The sequence below is a fragment of the Ambystoma mexicanum genome, unplaced genomic scaffold, assembly GCF_040938575.1.
Source record: "Ambystoma mexicanum isolate Mex_15411 unplaced genomic scaffold, UKY_AmexF1_1 Mex_scaf1, whole genome shotgun sequence".
Lineage (NCBI taxonomy): Eukaryota > Metazoa > Chordata > Amphibia > Caudata > Ambystomatidae > Ambystoma > Ambystoma mexicanum.
Genome location: NW_027182324.1, coordinates 4,496,236 through 4,511,275, shown reverse-complemented (window position 1 = coordinate 4,511,275; position 15,040 = coordinate 4,496,236). Strand labels below are relative to the sequence as shown.

The following is a 15,040-nucleotide window of genomic DNA, read 5'->3' as shown; positions in this document are numbered from 1 at the left end:
GGGCTTCTGTTGCAATATAACTTTTAAAATGTTTTCCAATTGACTGAAACTCCATTGCACAAAACGAGCATGTCATTAATCGTCGATTTAGAGTGGACTGCATTGCCCAGTGTGTGCATTGAGGAGCACATGTTCGTCTTTACTGGGGAGCAAGTTTGCACTCATTAATGTGGCAAAACATTCAAATCCGTAAGTGGGTGAACATTAAAGTCCTAGATGCTGCAAATCTCTATATCTGGATACGGAATGACTGAAAAAAGTTATGTCTCCAGTGTCAAAATGTGTGTAATGCACTAGTAATTCATTTCCTTTATTGACCAGTGAGGTAGCCATGTATGGAGGTGATGTAGAGTGAAAATCAAGTTTCAAATGGCAGTGATCCATCTGCCTGGATAGCTCAGTCGGTAGAGCATCAGACTTTTAATCTGAGGGTCCAGGATTCAAGTCCCTGTTCAGGCGTACCTTTGCTTCTTTTACAAAAAATTAAGCAGGAAATATGAATTGCTCATTCTAATATGTGCTATTTCTGATGGCATCGCAACCTTGGGCAATATGACTCTAAGGTAGTGGAGTCCAGAGTTCTTGGATGCTTTGCCAACATATCAAGCCTGACTGTGCTTCTAAATAGCATGAAATAGCAATCTTTGTACAAAGTTTTAATATTGGGGAGACAGATTGGTCGAAAAAAAGCAGACAGGCGCTGCTGAGATTCGAACTCAGGATCTCCTGTTTACTAGACAGGCGCTTTAACCAACTAAGCCACAGCACCTTTTTTGCATCTGGTCTCCTTTCCTTCCTCATGTAATCATTTAGAAGTGAAATCCACTTTTTTAAGGCTGGGCTTCTGTTGCAATATAACTTTTCAAAATGTTTTCCAATTGACTGAAACTCCATTGCACAAAACGAGCATGTCATTAATCGTCGATTTAGAGTGGACTGCATTGCCGAGTGTGTGCATTGAGGAGCACATGTTCGTCTTTACTGGGGAGCAAGTTTGCACTCATGAATGTGGCAAAACATTAAAATCCGTAAGTGGGTGAACATTAAAGTCCTAGATGCTGCAAATCGCTATATCTGGATACGGAATGACTGAAAAAAGTTATGTCTCCAGTGTCAATATGTGTGTAATGCACTAGTAATTCATTTCCTTTATTGACCAGTGAGGTAGCCATGTATGGAGGTGCTGTAGAGTGAAAATCAAGTTTCAAATGGGCAGTGATCCATGTGCCTGGATAGCTCAGTCGGTAGAGCATCAGACTTTTAATCTTAGGGTCCAGGGTTCAAGTCCCTGTTCAGGCGTATCTTTGCTTCTTTTACAAAAAATTTAGCAGGAAATATGAATTGCTCATTCTAATATGTGCTATTTCTGATGGCATCGCAACCTTGGGCAATATGACTCTAAGGTAGTAGAGTCCAGAATTCTTGGATGCTTTGCCAACGTTTCAAGCCTGACTGTGCTTCTAAATAGCATGAAATAACAATCTTTGTACAAAGTTTTAATATTGGGGAGACAGATTGGTTGAAAAAAAAGCAGACAGGTGCTGCTGAGATTCGAACTCAGGATCTCCTGTTTACTAGACAGGCGCTTTAACCAACTAAGCCACAGCACCTCTTTTGCATCTGATCTCCTGTCCTTCCTCATGTAATCATTTAGAAGTGAAATCCACTTTTTTTAAGGCTGGGCTTCTGTTGCAATATAACTTTACAAAATGTTTTCCAATTGACTGAAACTCCATTGCACAAAACGAGCATGTCATTAATCGTCGATTTAGAGTGGACTGCATTGCCCAGTGTGTGCATTGAGGAGCACATGTTCGTCTTTACTGGGGAGCAAGTTTGCACTCATGAATGTGGCAAAACATTCAAATCCGTAAGTGGGTGAACATTAAAGTCCTAGATGCTGCAAATCTCTATATCTGGATACGGAATGACTGAAAAAAGTTATGTCTCCAGTGTCAAAATGTGTGTAATGCACTAGTAATTCATTTCCTTTATTGACCAGTGAGGTAGCCATGTATGGAGGTGCTGTAGAGTGAAAATCAAGTTTCAAATGGCAGTGATCCATCTGCCTGGATAGCTCAGTCGGTTGATCTGAGGGTCCAGGGTTCAAGTCCCTGTTCAGCGTACCTTTGCTTCTTTTACAAAAAATTAAGCAGGAAATATGAATTGCTCATTCTAATATGTGCTGTTTCTGATGGCATCGCAACCTTGGGCAATATGACTCTAAGGTAGTGGAGTCCAGAGTTCTTGGATGCTTTGCCAACATTTCAAGCCTGACTGTGCTTCTAAATAGCATGAAATAGCAATCTTTGTACAAAGTTTTAATATTGGGGAGACAGATTGGTCCAAAAAAAAGCAGACAGGCGCTGCTGAGATTCGAACTCAGGATCTCCTGTTTACTAGACAGGCGCTTTAACCAACTAAGCCACAGCACCTTTTTTGCATCTGGTCTCCTTTCCTTCCTCATGTAATCATTCAGAAGTGAAATCCACTTTTTTAAGGCTGGGCTTCTGTTGCAATATAACTTTTCAAAATGTTTTCCAATTGACTGAAACTCCATTGCACAAAACGAGCATGTCATTAATCGTCGATTTAGAGTGGACTGCATTGCCCAGTGTGTGCATTGAGGAGCACATGTTCGTCTTTACTGGGGAGCAAGTTTGCACTCATGAATGTGGCAAAACATTCAAATCCGTAAGTGGGTGAACATTAAAGTCCTAGATGCTGCAAATCTCTATATCTGGATACGGAATGACTGAAAAAAGTTATGTCTCCAGTGTCAAAATGTGTGTAATGCACTAGTAATTCATTTCCTTTATTGACCAGTGAGGTAGCCATGTATGGAGGTGCTGTAGAGTGAAAATCAAGTTTCAAATGGGCAGTGATCCTTGTGCCTGGATAGCTCAGTTGGTAGAGCATCAGACTTTTAATCTGAGGGTCCAGGGTTCAAGTCCCTGTTCAGGCGTACCTTTGCTTCTTTTACAAAAAATTAAGCAGGAAATATGAATTGCTCATTCTAATATGTGCTATTTCTGATGGCATCGCAACCTTGGGCAATATGACTCTAAGGTAGTGGAGTCCAGAGTTCTTGGATGCTTTGCCAACATTTCAAGCCTGACTGTGCTTCTAAATAGCATGAAATAGCAATCTTTGTACAAAGTTTTAATATTGGGGAGACAGATTGGTCGAAAAAAAAGCAGACAGGCGCTGCTGAGATTCGAACTCAGGATCTCCTGTTTACTAGACAGGCGCTTTAACCAACTAAGCCACAGCACCTTTTTTGCATCTGCTCTCCTTTCCTTCCTCATGTAATCATTTAGAAGTGAAATCCACTTTTTTAAGGCTGGGCTTCTATTGCAATATAACTTTTCAAAATGTTTTCCAATTGACTGAAACTCCATTGCACAAAACGAGCATGTCATTAATCGTCGATTTAGAGTGGACTTCATTGCCCAGTGTGTGCATTGAGGAGCACATGTTCGTCTTTACTGGGGAGCAAGTTTGCACTCATGAATGTGGCAAAACATTCAAATCCGTAAGTGGGTGAACATTAAAGTCCTAGATGCTGCAAATCTCTATATCTGGATACGGAATGACTGAAAAAAGTTATGTCTCCAGTGTCAAAATGTGTGTAATGCACTAGTAATTCATTTCCTTTATTGACCAGTGAGGTAGCCATGTATGGAGGTGCTGTAGAGTGAAAATCAAGTTTCAAATGGGCAGTGATCCCTGTGCCTTGATAGCTCAGTCGGTAGAGCATCAGACTTTTAATCTGAGGGTCCAGGGTTCAAGTTCCTGTTCAGGCGTACCTTTGCTTCTTTTACAAAAAATTAAGCAGGAAATATGAATTGCCCATTCTAATATGTGCTATTTCTGATGGCATCGCAACCTTGGGCAATATGACTCTAAGGTAGTGGAGTCCAGAGTTCTTGGATGCTTTGCCAACATTTCAAGCCTGACTGTGCTTCTAAATAGCATGAAATAGCAATCTTTGTACAAAGTTTTAATATTGGGGAGACAGATTGGTCGAAAAAAAGCAGACAGGCGCTGCTGAGATTCAAACTCAGGATCTCCTGTTTACTAGACAGGCGCTTTAACCAACTAAGCCACAGCACCTTTTTTGCATCTGCTCTCCTTTCCTTCCTCATGTAATCATTTAGAAGTGAAATCCACTTTTTTAAGGCTGGGCTTCTGTTGCAATATAACTTTTCAAAATGTTTTCCAATTGACTGAAACTCCATTGCACAAAACGAGCATGTCATTAATCGTCGATTTAGAGTGGACTGCATTGCCCAGTGTGTGCATTGAGGAGCACATGTTCGTCTTTACTGGGGAGCAAGTTTGCACTCATTAATGTGGCAAAACATTCAAATCCGTAAGTGGGTGAACATTAAAGTCCTAGATGCTGCAAATCTCTATATCTGGATACGGAATGACTGAAAAAAGTTATGTCTCCAGTGTCAAAATGTGTGTAATGCACTAGTTATTCATTTCCTTTATTGACCAGTGAGGTAGCCATGTATGGAGGTGCTGTAGAGTGAAAATCAAGTTTCAAATGGGCAGTGATCCCTGTGCCTGGATAGCTCAGTCGGTAGAGCATCAGACTTTTAATCTGAGGGTCCAGGGTTCAAGTCCCTGTTCAGGCGTATCTTTGCTTCTTTTACAAAAAATTTAGCAGGAAATATGAATTGCTCATTCTAATATGTGCTATTTCTGATGGCATCGCAACCTTGGGCAATATGACTCTAAGGTAGTGGAGTCCAGAATTCTTGGATGCTTTGCCAACGTTTCAAGCCTGACTGTGCTTCTAAATAGCATGAAATAACAATCTTTGTACAAAGTTTTAATATTGGGGAGACAGATTGGTTGAAAAAAAAGCAGACAGGTGCTGCTGAGATTCGAACTCAGGATCTCCTGTTTACTAGACAGGCGCTTTAACCAACTAAGCCACAGCACCTCTTTTGCATCTGATCTCCTGTCCTTCCTCATGTAATCATTTAGAAGTGAAATCCACTTTTTTTAAGGCTGGGCTTCTGTTGCAATATAACTTTGCAAAATGTTTTCCAATTGACTGAAACTCCATTGCACAAAACGAGCATGTCATTAATCGTCGATTTAGAGTGGACTGCATTGCCCAGTTTGTGCATTGAGGAGCACATGTTCGTCTTTACTGGGGAGCAAGTTTGCACTCATGAATGTGGCAAAACATTCAAATCCGTAAGTGGGTGAACATTAAAGTCCTAGATGCTGCAAATCTCTATATCTGGATACGGAATGACTGAAAAAAGTTATGTCTCCAGTGTCAAAATGTGTGTAATGCACTAGTAATTCATTTCCTTTATTGACCAGTGAGGTAGCCATGTATGGAGGTGCTGTAGAGTGAAAATCAAGTTTCAAATGGGCAGTGATCCTTGTGCCTGGATAGCTCAGTCGGTAGAGCATCAGACTTTTAATCTGAGGGTCCAGGGTTCAAGTCCCTGTTCAGGCGTACCTTTGCTTCTTTTACAAAAAATTAAGCAGGAAATATGAATTGCTCATTCTAATATGTGCTATTTCTGATGGCATCGCAACCTTGGGCAATATGACTCTAAGGTAGTGGAGTCCAGAGTTCTTGGATGCTTTGCCAACATATCAAGCCTGACTGTGCTTCTAAATAGCATGAAATAGCAATCTTTGTACAAAGTTTTAATATTGGGGAGACAGATTGGTCGAAAAAAAGCAGACAGGCGCTGCTGAGATTCGAACTCAGGATCTCCTGTTTACTAGACAGGCGCTTTAACCAACTAAGCCACAGCACCTTTTTTGCATCTGGTCTCCTTTCCTTCCTCATGTAATCATTTAGAAGTGAAATCCACTTTTTTAAGGCTGGGCTTCTGTTGCAATATAACTTTTCAAAATGTTTTCCAATTGACTGAAACTCCATTGCACAAAACGAGCATGTCATTAATCGTCGATTTAGAGTGGACTGCATTGCCCAGTGTGTGCATTGAGGAGCACATGTTCGTCTTTACTGGGGAGCAAGTTTGCACTCATTAATGTGGCAAAACATTCAAATCCGTAAGTGGGTGAACATTAAAGTCCTAGATGCTGCAAATCTCTATATCTGGATACGGAATGACTGAAAAAAGTTATGTCTCCAGTGTCAAAATGTGTGTAATGCACTAGTAATTCATTTCCTTTATTGACCAGTGAGGTAGCCATGTATGGAGGTGCTGTAGAGTGCATCAGACTTTTAATCTTAGGGTCCAGGGTTCAAGTCCCTGTTCAGGCGTATCTTTGCTTCTTTTACAAAAAATTTAGCAGGAAATATGAATTGCTCATTCTAATATGTGCTATTTCTGATGGCATCGCAACCTTGGGCAATATGACTCTAAGGTAGTAGAGTCCAGAATTCTTGGATGCTTTGCCAACGTTTCAAGCCTGACTGTGCTTCTAAATAGCATGAAATAACAATCTTTGTACAAAGTTTTAATATTGGGGAGACAGATTGGTTGAAAAAAAAGCAGACAGGTGCTGCTGAGATTCGAACTCAGGATCTCCTGTTTACTAGACAGGCGCTTTAACCAACTAAGCCACAGCACCTCTTTTGCATCTGATCTCCTGTCCTTCCTCATGTAATCATTTAGAAGTGAAATCCACTTTTTTTAAGGCTGGGCTTCTGTTGCAATATAACTTTACAAAATGTTTTCCAATTGACTGAAACTCCATTGCACAAAACGAGCATGTCATTAATCGTCGATTTAGAGTGGACTGCATTGCCCAGTGTGTGCATTGAGGAGCACATGTTCGTCTTTACTGGGGAGCAAGTTTGCACTCATGAATGTGGCAAAACATTCAAATCCGTAAGTGGGTGAACATTAAAGTCCTAGATGCTGCAAATCTCTATATCTGGATACGGAATGACTGAAAAAAGTTATGTCTCCAGTGTCAAAATGTGTGTAATGCACTAGTAATTCATTTCCTTTATTGACCAGTGAGGTAGCCATGTATGGAGGTGCTGTAGAGTGAAAATCAAGTTTCAAATGGCAGTCATCCATCTGCCTGGATAGCTCAGTCGGTAGAGCATCAGACTTTTAATCTGAGGGTCCAGGGTTCAAGTCCCTGTTCAGGCGTACCTTTGCTTCTTTTACAAAAAATTAAGCAGGAAATATGAATTGCTCATTCTAATATGTGCTATTTCTGATGGCATCGCAACCTTGGGCAATATGACTCTAAGGTAGTGGAGTCCAGAGTTCTTGGATGCTTTGCCAACATATCAAGCCTGACTGTGCTTCTAAATAGCATGAAATAGCAATCTTTGTACAAAGTTTTAATATTGGGGAGACAGATTGGTCGAAAAAAAGCAGACAGGCGCTGCTGAGATTCGAACTCAGGATCTCCTGTTTACTAGACAGGCGCTTTAACCAACTAAGCCACAGCACCTTTTTCGCATCTGGTCTCCTTTCCTTCCTCATGTAATCATTTAGAAGTGAAATCCACTTTTTTAAGGCTGGGCTTCTGTTGCAATATAACTTTTAAAATGTTTTCCAATTGACTGAAACTCCATTGCACAAAACGAGCATGTCATTAATCGTCGATTTAGAGTGGACTGCATTGCCCAGTGTGTGCATTGAGGAGCACATGTTCGTCTTTACTGGGGAGCAAGTTTGCACTCATTAATGTGGCAAAACATTCAAATCCGTAAGTGGGTGAACATTAAAGTCCTAGATGCTGCAAATCTCTATATCTGGATACGGAATGACTGAAAAAAGTTATGTCTCCAGTGTCAAAATGTGTGTAATGCACTAGTAATTCATTTCCTTTATTGACCAGTGAGGTAGCCATGTATGGAGGTGATGTAGAGTGAAAATCAAGTTTCAAATGGCAGTGATCCATCTGCCTGGATAGCTCAGTCGGTAGAGCATCAGACTTTTAATCTGAGGGTCCAGGATTCAAGTCCCTGTTCAGGCGTACCTTTGCTTCTTTTACAAAAAATTAAGCAGGAAATATGAATTGCTCATTCTAATATGTGCTATTTCTGATGGCATCGCAACCTTGGGCAATATGACTCTAAGGTAGTGGAGTCCAGAGTTCTTGGATGCTTTGCCAACATATCAAGCCTGACTGTGCTTCTAAATAGCATGAAATAGCAATCTTTGTACAAAGTTTTAATATTGGGGAGACAGATTGGTCGAAAAAAAGCAGACAGGCGCTGCTGAGATTCGAACTCAGGATCTCCTGTTTACTAGACAGGCGCTTTAACCAACTAAGCCACAGCACCTTTTTTGCATCTGGTCTCCTTTCCTTCCTCATGTAATCATTTAGAAGTGAAATCCACTTTTTTAAGGCTGGGCTTCTGTTGCAATATAACTTTTCAAAATGTTTTCCAATTGACTGAAACTCCATTGCACAAAACGAGCATGTCATTAATCGTCGATTTAGAGTGGACTGCATTGCCGAGTGTGTGCATTGAGGAGCACATGTTCGTCTTTACTGGGGAGCAAGTTTGCACTCATGAATGTGGCAAAACATTAAAATCCGTAAGTGGGTGAACATTAAAGTCCTAGATGCTGCAAATCGCTATATCTGGATACGGAATGACTGAAAAAAGTTATGTCTCCAGTGTCAAAATGTGTGTAATGCACTAGTAATTCATTTCCTTTATTGACCAGTGAGGTAGCCATGTATGGAGGTGCTGTAGAGTGAAAATCAAGTTTCAAATGGGCAGTGATCCATGTGCCTGGATAGCTCAGTCGGTAGAGCATCAGACTTTTAATCTGAGGGTCCAGGGTTCAAGTCCCTGTTCAGGCGTACCTTTGCTTCTTTTACAAAAAATTTAGCAGGAAATATGAATTGCTCATTCTAATATGTGCTATTTCTGATGGCATCGCAACCTTGGGCAATATGACTCTAAGGTAGTGGAGTCCAGAGTTCTTGGATGCTTTGCCAACATATCAAGCCTGACTGTGCTTCTAAATAGCATGAAATAGCAATCTTTGTACAAAGTTTTAATATTGGGGAGACAGATTGGTCGAAAAAAAGCAGACAGGCGCTGCTGAGATTCGAACTCAGGATCTCCTGTTTACTAGACAGGCGCTTTAACCAACTAAGCCACAGCACCTTTTTCGCATCTGGTCTCCTTTCCTTCCTCATGTAATCATTTAGAAGTGAAATCCACTTTTTTAAGGCTGGGCTTCTGTTGCAATATAACTTTTAAAATGTTTTCCAATTGACTGAAACTCCATTGCACAAAACGAGCATGTCATTAATCGTCGATTTAGAGTGGACTGCATTGCCCAGTGTGTGCATTGAGGAGCACATGTTCGTCTTTACTGGGGAGCAAGTTTGCACTCATTAATGTGGCAAAACATTCAAATCCGTAAGTGGGTGAACATTAAAGTCCTAGATGCTGCAAATCTCTATATCTGGATACGGAATGACTGAAAAAAGTTATGTCTCCAGTGTCAAAATGTGTGTAATGCACTAGTAATTCATTTCCTTTATTGACCAGTGAGGTAGCCATGTATGGAGGTGATGTAGAGTGAAAATCAAGTTTCAAATGGCAGTGATCCATCTGCCTGGATAGCTCAGTCGGTAGAGCATCAGACTTTTAATCTGAGGGTCCAGGATTCAAGTCCCTGTTCAGGCGTACCTTTGCTTCTTTTACAAAAAATTAAGCAGGAAATATGAATTGCTCATTCTAATATGTGCTATTTCTGATGGCATCGCAACCTTGGGCAATATGACTCTAAGGTAGTGGAGTCCAGAGTTCTTGGATGCTTTGCCAACATATCAAGCCTGACTGTGCTTCTAAATAGCATGAAATAGCAATCTTTGTACAAAGTTTTAATATTGGGGAGACAGATTGGTCGAAAAAAAGCAGACAGGCGCTGCTGAGATTCGAACTCAGGATCTCCTGTTTACTAGACAGGCGCTTTAACCAACTAAGCCACAGCACCTTTTTTGCATCTGGTCTCCTTTCCTTCCTCATGTAATCATTTAGAAGTGAAATCCACTTTTTTAAGGCTGGGCTTCTGTTGCAATATAACTTTTCAAAATGTTTTCCAATTGACTGAAACTCCATTGCACAAAACGAGCATGTCATTAATCGTCGATTTAGAGTGGACTGCATTGCCGAGTGTGTGCATTGAGGAGCACATGTTCGTCTTTACTGGGGAGCAAGTTTGCACTCATGAATGTGGCAAAACATTAAAATCCGTAAGTGGGTGAACATTAAAGTCCTAGATGCTGCAAATCGCTATATCTGGATACGGAATGACTGAAAAAAGTTATGTCTCCAGTGTCAAAATGTGTGTAATGCACTAGTAATTCATTTCCTTTATTGACCAGTGAGGTAGCCATGTATGGAGGTGCTGTAGAGTGAAAATCAAGTTTCAAATGGGCAGTGATCCATGTGCCTGGATAGCTCAGTCGGTAGAGCATCAGACTTTTAATCTGAGGGTCCAGGGTTCAAGTCCCTGTTCAGGCGTACCTTTGCTTCTTTTACAAAAAATTTAGCAGGAAATATGAATTGCTCATTCTAATATGTGCTATTTCTGATGGCATCGCAACCTTGGGCAATATGACTCTAAGGTGGTGGAGTCCAGAGTTCTTGGATGCTTTGCCAACATTTCAAGCCTGACTGTGCTTCTAAATAGCATAAAATAGCAATCTTTGTACAAAGTTTTAATATTGGGGAGACAGATTGGTCGAAAAAAAAGCAGACAGGCGCTGCTGAGATTCGAACTCAGGATCTCCTGTTTACTAGACAGGCGCTTTAACCAACTAAGCCGCAGCACCTTTTTTGCATCTGGTCTCCTTTCCTTCCTCATGTAATCATTTAGAAGTGAAATCCACTTTTTTAAGGCTGGGCTTCTGTTGCAATATAACTTTTCAAAATGTTTTCCAATTGACTGAAACTCCATTGCACAAAACGAGCATGTCATTAATCGTCGATTTAGAGTGGACTGCATTGCCCAGTGTGTGCATTGAGGAGCTCATGTTCGTCTTTACTGGGGAGCAAGTTTGCACTCATGAATGTGGCAAAACATTCAAATCCGTAAGTGGGTGAACATTAAAGTCCTAGATGCTGCAAATCTCTATATCTGGATACGGAATGACTGAAAAAAGTTATGTCTCCAGTGTCAAAATGTGTGTAATGCACTAGTAATTCATTTCCTTTATTGACCAGTGAGGTAGCCATGTATGGAGGTGCTGTAGAGTGAAAATCAAGTTTCAAATGGCAGTGATCCATCTGCCTGGATAGCTCAGTCGGTAGAGCATCAGACTTTTAATCTGAGGGTCCAGGGTTCAAGTCCCTGTTCAGGTGTATCTTTGCTTCTTTTACAAAAAATTTAGCAGGAAATATGAATTGCTCATTCTAATATGTGCTATTTCTGATGGCATCGCAACCTTGGGCAATATGACTCTAAGGTAGTGGAGTCCAGAATTCTTGGATGCTTTGCCAACATTTCAAGCCTGACTGTGCTTCTAAATAGCATGAAATAACAATCTTTGTACAAAGTTTTAATATTGGGGAGACAGATTGGTCGAAAAAAAAGCAGACAGGCGCTGCTGAGATTCGAACTCAGGATCTCCTGTTTACTAGACAGGCGCTTTAACCAACTAAGCCACAGCACCTCTTTTGCATCTGATCTCCTGTCCTTCCTCATGTAATCATTTAGAAGTGAAATCCACTTTTTTTAAGGCTGGGCTTCTGTTGCAATATAACTTTACAAAATGTTTTCCAATTGACTGAAACTCCATTGCACAAAACGAGCATGTCATTAATCGTTGATTTAGAGTGGACTGCATTGCCCAGTGTGTGTATTGAGGAGCACATGTTTGCCTTTACTGGGGAGCAAGTTTGCACTCATGAATGTGGCAAAACATTCAAATCCGTAAGTGGGTGAACATTAAAGTCCTAGATGCTGCAAATCTCTATATCTGGATACGGAATGACTGAAAAAAGTTATGTCTCCAGTGTCAAAATGTGTGTAATGCACTAGTAATTCATTTCCTTTATTGACCAGTGAGGTAGCCATGTATGGAGGTGCTGTAGAGTGAAAATCAAGTTTCAAATGGGCAGTGATCCCTGTGCCTGGATAGCTCAGTCGGTAGAGCATCAGACTTTTAATCTGAGGGTCCAGGGTTCAAGTCCCTGTTCAGGCGTACCTTTGCTTCTTTTACAAAAAATTAAGCAGGAAATATGAATTGCTCATTCTAATATGTGCTATTTCTGATGGCATCGCAACCTTGGGCAATATGACTCTAAGGTAGTGGAGTCCAGAGTTCTTGGATGCTTTGCCAACATTTCAAGCCTGACTGTGCTTCTAAATAGCATGAAATAGCAATCTTTGTACAAAGTTTTAATATTGGGGAGACAGATTGGTCGAAAAAAAAGCAGACAGGCGCTGCTGAGATTCGAACTCAGGATCTCCTGTTTACTAGACAGGCGCTTTAACCAACTAAGCCGCAGCACCTTTTTTGCATCTGGTCTCCTTTCCTTCCTCATGTAATCATTTAGAAGTGAAATCCACTTTTTTAAGGCTGGGCTTCTGTTGCAATATAACTTTTCAAAATGTTTTCCAATTGACTGAAACTCCATTGCACAAAACGAGCATGTCATTAATCGTCGATTTAGAGTGGACTGCATTGCCCAGTGTGTGCATTGAGGAGCACATGTTCGTCTTTACTGGGGAGCAAGTTTGCACTCATGAATGTGGCAAAACATTCAAATCCGTAAGTGGGTGAACATTAAAGTCCTAGATGCTGCAAATCTCTATATCTGGATACGGAATGACTGAAAAAAGTTATGTCTCCAGTGTCAAAATGTGTGTAATGCACTAGTAATTCATTTCCTTTATTGACCAGTGAGGTAGCCATGTGTGGAGGTGCTGTAGAGTGAAAATCAAGTTTCAAATGGCAGTGATCCATCTGCCTGGATAGCTCAGTCGGTAGAGCATCAGACTTTTAATCTGAGGGTCCAGGGTTCAAGTCCCTGTTCAGGCGTACCTTTGCTTCTTTTACAAAAAATTAAGCAGGAAATATGAATTGCTCATTCTAATATGTGCTATTTCTGATGGCATCGCAACCTTGGGCAATATGACTCTAAGGTAGTGGAGTCCAGAGTTCTTGGATGCTTTGCCAACATTTCAAGCCTGACTGTGCTTCTAAATAGCATGAAATAGCAATCTTTGTACAAAGTTTTAATATTGGGGAGACAGATTGGTCGAAAAAAAAGCAGACAGGCGCTGCTGAGATTCGAACTCAGGATCTCCTGTTTACTAGACAGGCGCTTTAACCAACTAAGCCACAGCACCTTTTTTGCATCTGGTCTCCTTTCCTTCCTCATGTAATCATTTAGAAGTGAAATCCACTTTTTTAAGGCTGGGCTTCTGTTGCAATATAACTTTTCAAAATGTTTTCCAATTGACTGAAACTCCATTGCACAAAACGAGCATGTCATTAATCGTCGATTTAGAGTGGACTGCATTGCCCAGTGTGTGCATTGAGGAGCACATGTTCGTCTTTACTGGGGAGCAAGTTTGCACTCATGAATGTCGCAAAACATTCAAATCCGTAAGTGGGTGAACATTAAAGTCCTAGATGCTGCAAATCTCTATATCTGGATACGGAATGACTGAAAAAAGTTATGTCTCCAGTGTCAAAATGTGTGTAATGCACTAGTAATTCATTTCCTTTATTGACCAGTGAGGTAGCCATGTATGGAGGTGCTGTAGAGTGAAAATCAAGTTTCAAATGGGCAGTGATCCTTGTGCCTGGATAGCTCAGTTGGTAGAGCATCAGACTTTTAATCTGAGGGTCCAGGGTTCAAGTCCCTGTTCAGGCGTACCTTTGCTTCTTTTACAAAAAATTAAGCAGGAAATATGAATTGCTCATTCTAATATGTGCTATTTCTGATGGCATCGCAACCTTGGGCAATATGACTCTAAGGTAGTGGAGTCCAGAGTTCTTGGATGCTTTGCCAACATTTCAAGCCTGACTGTGCTTCTAAATAGCATGAAATAGCAATCTTTGTACAAAGTTTTAATATTGGGGAGACAGATTGGTCGAAAAAAAAGCAGACAGGCGCTGCTGAGATTCGAACTCAGGATCTCCTGTTTACTAGACAGGCGCTTTAACCAACTAAGCCACAGCACCTTTTTTGCATCTGCTCTCCTTTCCTTCCTCATGTAATCATTTAGAAGTGAAATCCACTTTTTTAAGGCTGGGCTTCTATTGCAATATAACTTTTCAAAATGTTTTCCAATTGACTGAAACTCCATTGCACAAAACGAGCATGTCATTAATCGTCGATTTAGAGTGGACTTCATTGCCCAGTGTGTACATTGAGGAGCACATGTTCGTCTTTACTGGGGAGCAAGTTTGCACTCATGAATGTGGCAAAACATTCAAATCCGTAAGTGGGTGAACATTAAAGTCCTAGATGCTGCAAATCTCTATATCTGGATACGGAATGACTGAAAAAAGTTATGTCTCCAGTGTCAAAATGTGTGTAATGCACTAGTAATTCATTTCCTTTATTGACCAGTGAGGTAGCCATGTATGGAGGTGCTGTAGAGTGAAAATCAAGTTTCAAATGGGCAGTGATCCCTGTGCCTTGATAGCTCAGTCGGTAGAGCATCAGACTTTTAATCTGAGGGTCCAGGGTTCAAGTTCCTGTTCAGGCGTACCTTTGCTTCTTTTACAAAAAATTAAGCAGGAAATATGAATTGCCCATTCTAATATGTGCTATTTCTGATGGCATCGCAACCTTGGGCAATATGACTCTAAGGTAGTGGAGTCCAGAGTTCTTGGATGCTTTGCCAACATTTCAAGCCTGACTGTGCTTCTAAATAGCATGAAATAGCAATCTTTGTACAAAGTTTTAATATTGGGGAGACAGATTGGTCGAAAAAAAGCAGACAGGCGCTGCTGAGATTCAAACTCAGGATCTCCTGTTTACTAGACAGGCGCTTTAACCAACTAAGCCACAGCACCTTTTTTGCATCTGGTCTCCTTTCCTTCCTCATGTAATCATTTAGAAGTGAAATCCACT

General features: G+C 40.8%; 16 non-coding genes across 16 annotated transcripts; 2 read left to right on the top strand and 14 right to left on the bottom strand.

The window, feature by feature from the left end:
• Positions 1-695: 695 nt before the first annotated feature.
• On the bottom strand, positions 696-769 carry TRNAT-AGU (transfer RNA threonine (anticodon AGU)). The gene has a single exon. It is a non-coding gene; the product is annotated as a tRNA-Thr (tRNA).
• Positions 770-1,536: 767 nt separating this feature from the next.
• TRNAT-AGU (transfer RNA threonine (anticodon AGU)) lies at positions 1,537-1,610 on the bottom strand. The gene has a single exon. It is a non-coding gene; the product is annotated as a tRNA-Thr (tRNA).
• A 751-nt stretch (positions 1,611-2,361) lies between these two features.
• On the bottom strand, positions 2,362-2,435 carry TRNAT-AGU (transfer RNA threonine (anticodon AGU)). The gene has a single exon. It is a non-coding gene; the product is annotated as a tRNA-Thr (tRNA).
• A 457-nt stretch (positions 2,436-2,892) lies between these two features.
• TRNAK-UUU (transfer RNA lysine (anticodon UUU)) lies at positions 2,893-2,965 on the top strand. Its single transcript has one exon. It is a non-coding gene; the product is annotated as a tRNA-Lys (tRNA).
• A 237-nt stretch (positions 2,966-3,202) lies between these two features.
• TRNAT-AGU (transfer RNA threonine (anticodon AGU)) lies at positions 3,203-3,276 on the bottom strand. The gene has a single exon. It is a non-coding gene; the product is annotated as a tRNA-Thr (tRNA).
• A 1,607-nt stretch (positions 3,277-4,883) lies between these two features.
• On the bottom strand, positions 4,884-4,957 carry TRNAT-AGU (transfer RNA threonine (anticodon AGU)). The gene has a single exon. It is a non-coding gene; the product is annotated as a tRNA-Thr (tRNA).
• A 767-nt stretch (positions 4,958-5,724) lies between these two features.
• TRNAT-AGU (transfer RNA threonine (anticodon AGU)) lies at positions 5,725-5,798 on the bottom strand. The gene has a single exon. It is a non-coding gene; the product is annotated as a tRNA-Thr (tRNA).
• Positions 5,799-6,508: 710 nt separating this feature from the next.
• Positions 6,509-6,582, bottom strand: TRNAT-AGU (transfer RNA threonine (anticodon AGU)). The gene has a single exon. It is a non-coding gene; the product is annotated as a tRNA-Thr (tRNA).
• A 766-nt stretch (positions 6,583-7,348) lies between these two features.
• Positions 7,349-7,422, bottom strand: TRNAT-AGU (transfer RNA threonine (anticodon AGU)). Its single transcript has one exon. It is a non-coding gene; the product is annotated as a tRNA-Thr (tRNA).
• A 764-nt stretch (positions 7,423-8,186) lies between these two features.
• On the bottom strand, positions 8,187-8,260 carry TRNAT-AGU (transfer RNA threonine (anticodon AGU)). The gene has a single exon. It is a non-coding gene; the product is annotated as a tRNA-Thr (tRNA).
• Positions 8,261-9,026: 766 nt separating this feature from the next.
• TRNAT-AGU (transfer RNA threonine (anticodon AGU)) lies at positions 9,027-9,100 on the bottom strand. The gene has a single exon. It is a non-coding gene; the product is annotated as a tRNA-Thr (tRNA).
• A 764-nt stretch (positions 9,101-9,864) lies between these two features.
• Positions 9,865-9,938, bottom strand: TRNAT-AGU (transfer RNA threonine (anticodon AGU)). The gene has a single exon. It is a non-coding gene; the product is annotated as a tRNA-Thr (tRNA).
• Positions 9,939-11,545: 1,607 nt separating this feature from the next.
• On the bottom strand, positions 11,546-11,619 carry TRNAT-AGU (transfer RNA threonine (anticodon AGU)). Its single transcript has one exon. It is a non-coding gene; the product is annotated as a tRNA-Thr (tRNA).
• Positions 11,620-13,227: 1,608 nt separating this feature from the next.
• TRNAT-AGU (transfer RNA threonine (anticodon AGU)) lies at positions 13,228-13,301 on the bottom strand. Its single transcript has one exon. It is a non-coding gene; the product is annotated as a tRNA-Thr (tRNA).
• Positions 13,302-13,758: 457 nt separating this feature from the next.
• On the top strand, positions 13,759-13,831 carry TRNAK-UUU (transfer RNA lysine (anticodon UUU)). Its single transcript has one exon. It is a non-coding gene; the product is annotated as a tRNA-Lys (tRNA).
• A 237-nt stretch (positions 13,832-14,068) lies between these two features.
• TRNAT-AGU (transfer RNA threonine (anticodon AGU)) lies at positions 14,069-14,142 on the bottom strand. Its single transcript has one exon. It is a non-coding gene; the product is annotated as a tRNA-Thr (tRNA).
• Between the last annotated feature and the right edge of the window lie 898 nt (positions 14,143-15,040).